This window comes from Eubalaena glacialis, chromosome 9 (assembly GCF_028564815.1).
Source record: "Eubalaena glacialis isolate mEubGla1 chromosome 9, mEubGla1.1.hap2.+ XY, whole genome shotgun sequence".
In the NCBI taxonomy this organism is placed as follows: Eukaryota; Metazoa; Chordata; class Mammalia; order Artiodactyla; family Balaenidae; genus Eubalaena; species Eubalaena glacialis.
Window position 1 is genome coordinate 36,380,642 of NC_083724.1, and position 4,319 is coordinate 36,384,960.

The 4,319-nt window shown below is 36.0% G+C and overlaps 1 protein-coding gene across 3 annotated transcripts in view; it reads right to left on the bottom strand.

Moving 5' to 3' along the window:
• POLR1E (RNA polymerase I subunit E) overlaps positions 1 to 4,319 on the bottom strand; it is a 33,191-nt gene that overhangs the window by 27,075 nt on the left and 1,797 nt on the right. The window lies entirely within an intron of this gene.

A 4,319-nucleotide genomic window follows, 5' to 3' on the forward strand; every position in this document is an offset into this window, starting at 1 on the left:
GATTCCAATTTCTCCACATTCTTGCCAACACTTGTTATTTTTAACTTTTTTGATAGTAGCCATCCTAATGGGTATGAGGTGGTGTTTCGTAGTTTTGATTTGCATTTCCCTAATGATCAGAGATGTTGAGCATCTTTTCATGTACTTATTGGCCATTTGTATATCTTCTTTGGAGGGATATACATTCAACTCCTTTGCCCATTTTTGAGTTATGTCTTTTGGCTTTTTTGGTTGTTGAGTTTTACTTCTCTATATATTTTGGATATTAATCCTTTATCAGATATATGATTTGCAAATATTTTCTCCCATTCTATGGGCTGCCTTTTTACTCAGTTGATTTTGTCTTTTGATGCACAATATTTTAAAATTTTCATGAAGGTCCAGTTTGACTAATTTTTCTTTTGCTATCTCTGCCTTTGGTGACATAGCCAAGAAATTATTGCCAAATCCAATGTCATGAATCTTTTATCCTATGTTTTCTTCTAAGAGTTTTATAGTTTTGGGTCTCACATTCAGGTCTTTGATCCATTTTGAGTTAATTTTTGTATGTGGTGTTAAGCAACGGTCCAATTTCATTATTTTACTTGTGGATAGTCAGTTTTCCCAGCACCACTTGTTGAATAGACTGAACTTTCCCCATTAAATGGTCTTGGCATCCTTTTCAAAAATCATTTGACCATATGTATATGCAACGGTTTATTTCTGGGCTCCCTGTTTCATTCCATTAGTCTATACATTAGTCTTTATGATAGTACCACAGTTTTGATTACTGTGGCTTTCTAGTAAGTTTTGAAATCAGGAAATGTGAGTCCTCCATCTTTGTTCTTCTTTTTCAAGATAGTTTCGTCTATTTGGGATCCCTTGAGATTTCATATGAATTTTAGGATGGGTTTTTCTATTTTGGCAAAACATCATTGAGAGTTTTAATAGAGATTGCATTGAATCTATAGATTGCTTTGGGTAGCATGGACATCCTAATAATATTAAGTCTTCCAATCTATGAACATGGAATGTGTTTCCATTAATTCTTCTTTCAGTAACATTTTGTAATTTTCTTTGTACCAGTCTTTTACTTTTGGTTAATTCCTAAGTATTTTATTCTTTTAGATGCTACTGTAAATGTCATTTTCATAATTTCCTTTTGAGATTGTTCATTGTTAGTGTATAAAAATGCAACTAATTTTTGTGTGTTGACTTCATATCTTGGTACTTTGCTGAATTAATTTATTAGCTTTAACAGTTTGTGTGTGTGTGTGTGTGTGTGTGTGTGTGTAATCTTTAGGATTCTCTACACATAAGAATATATCATGTGCAGAGATAATATTACCTCTTCCTTTCCAAGTTGGATGCCTTTTGTTTCTTTTTCTGCCTAATTGCTCTATCTAGACATTCTAGCATTATGTTGAATAAAAGTTGTGAAAGTAGGCATCTGTGTCTTGTTCCTGATCCTTAGAGGAAAGGCTTAAAGTCTTTCACCAATGTGTATGTTTGCTGTGGGTTATCATATATGGTTTTTATTACGCTGAAGTAGTTTCCTTCTATTCCTAGTTTGTTGAGTGTTTTTAAAAGGGTGTTGAATTCTGTTGAATGCTTTGTGTGCATCATTTGAGATGATCATGTGATGTATTACACTGATCAATTTTCACATATTGAACTATCCTTGCATTCCAGGAGTAAATCCGACTTGGCCATGGTGTATAACCCTTTTGATATGCTGCTAAATTTAGTTTGATAATATTTTATTGTGAATTTTTGCATTAATGTTCATAAGGGATATGGATCTGTAGTTTTCTTGTAGTGTCATTGTCTGGCTTTCATATCAGGGTAATACTGGCTTCATAGGATAAGTTAGGAAGTGTTCCCTCCTCTGCAATCTTTTGGAAGTTTGAGACGGATTAATATTCATTCTTTAAGTGTTTGGTAGAATTCACCAGTGAAAACATCAGGTCCAGGGCTTTTATCATCAGGAGATTTTTTGATTACAGATTCAATCTCCTTACTAGTTATAACTCTATTTTTTATAACTAGTCAAAGTCAGATTTTCTATTTCTTTGTGATTTGGTCTTGATTGGTTTTGTGTTTCTAGGGATTTGTCCATTTCATCTAGGTTATCCAATTTGTTGACATATAATTGTCCAGAATACTCTCTTATAATTATTTTTATTTCTACAGAATTGGTAATAATATCCTCATTTTCATTTCTGATTTTAATAATTTGCATCTTCTCTCCTTTTTTCTTAGTCCATCTAGCTGATGGTTTGTCAATTTTGTTGATCTTTTCAAAGAACCACTTTTCGGTTTCATTAAGTATCTCTATTGTTTTTCTTTTTAAATTTATTTATTTATTTATTTATTTATTTTTGGCCTCGTTGGGTCTTTGTTGCTGCGCGCAGGCTTTCTCTAGTTGCAGCGAGTGGGGGCTACTCTTCGTTGCAGTGCGTGGGCTTCTCATTGCAGTGGCTTCTCTTGTTGCAGAGCACGGGCTCTAGGGCGCAGGCTTCAGTAGTTGTGGCACATAGGGTCAGTAGTTGTGGCTCGTGGGCTCTAGAGCACAGGCTCAGTAGTTGTGGCGCATGGGCTCTGTTGCTCCACGGCATGTGGGATCTTCCCGGACCAGGGCTCCCTATCCCACCCCTCTAGGTGGTCACAAAGCACTGAGCTGATCTCCCTGTGCTATGCGGCTGCTTCCCATTAGCTATCTATTTTACATTTAGTAGTATATATAAGTCCATGCCACTCTCTCACTTCATCCCAGCTTACCCTTCCCCCTCCCCGTGTCCTCAAGTCCATTCTCTACATCTGTGTCTTTATTCCTGTCCTGCCCCTAGGCTCTTCAGAACCTTTTTTTTTTTTAGATTCCATATATATGTGTTAAGCATACAGTATTTGTTTTTCTCTTTCTGACTTACTTCACTCTGTATGACAGACTCTAGGTCCATCCACCTCACTACAAATAATTCAATTTCGTTTCTTTTTATGGCTGAGTAATATTCCACTGTATATATGTACCACATCTTCTTTATCCATTCATCTGTCGATGGACACTTAGGTTGCTTCCATGTCCTGGCTATTGTAAACAGAGCTTCAATGAACATTGTGACACATGACTCTTTTTGAATTATGGTTTTCTCAGGGTATAGGCCCAGTAGTGGGATTGCTGGGTCATATGGTTGTTCTATTTTTAGTTTTTTAAGGAACCTCCATACTGTTCTCCATAGTGGCTGTATCAATTTACATTCCCACCAACCGTGCAAGCCAAAAGTACCTTAGTGATACTGTTATTGGGAAATTTATAGCTTAATTTAGGAATAATTTTGTCAATGAGTTGAAAACTCAACCTATAAATCCTGGTTTTCATATATACTACAAAAATAGTAAAGGTCATTATAAAAATTAAATTAATACAGAGGTATGTAAAGGCTAAAAATTAAGAAGACCCTCTTAAAATATTTCCTTATCATCACCCCCTCCCAACTTCCCTTCACTGAGGCAATTTTTACAAACAGTTTGATAGTATCCTTTCATACTCAGCCATACATTTACAAGCTTTTATGTGTACATCCACACGCAGGGTTTTACTGGTTTTGTTTTGAATGTATATGGCATCATTAGTAATAAAGGAGCCATAATACATACACAGTGTATATCAATGTACTGTAATCCTCTATGGATGCACATTCACATTGTTTCTTTTTTTCTTCCACTAATAAAGCTTGATCAAAGTCTCGTACATACTTTTCCACATTTGTTTATTTAAGTAGAATTTCTAGAAAGGAATTGCCAGCGAGAAGGTAATGAACGCATAATTTAAAAATTTGAAGATACCAAGTTATCTTCAGAGAACAGCAGTGATACTCCCAACAACGATATAGGATGGGACTTTTTTCACACACTCTCCTAAGTACTGAACGTACAAATCTTTTTAATTTTTGCCACTCTGTATATATGAGATAACATCTAGCTCACAGTATGTCTGTAAGGGTCACATATGTTAAAGGACCTCTCACGTTGCCTGGCTTACTGTCAGCATTCCTTTTTTTTTAAGCAGCCCAATCTGACAGTAAAATACGTGCAAGGGCTATAAAATGTCAGGGAATCTTAATGCACACAATTTACCATCAGACTTCGTTGAGACCTTTAAGAAAAAAACCCCAACCCCAATACTGCAAGGACAACATTTCCAACGTGTATGGTCTGAAGGGATGGATCAGCTCTAATGATAACTGGGTGTTGAGCTCTGAAGAAGTGGGGTGTTCCCTTTTAAAAATAGTCTTCCCCCCCACCCCCAAAAAATAACCGAACTGCGTTCCCCTGCCTGC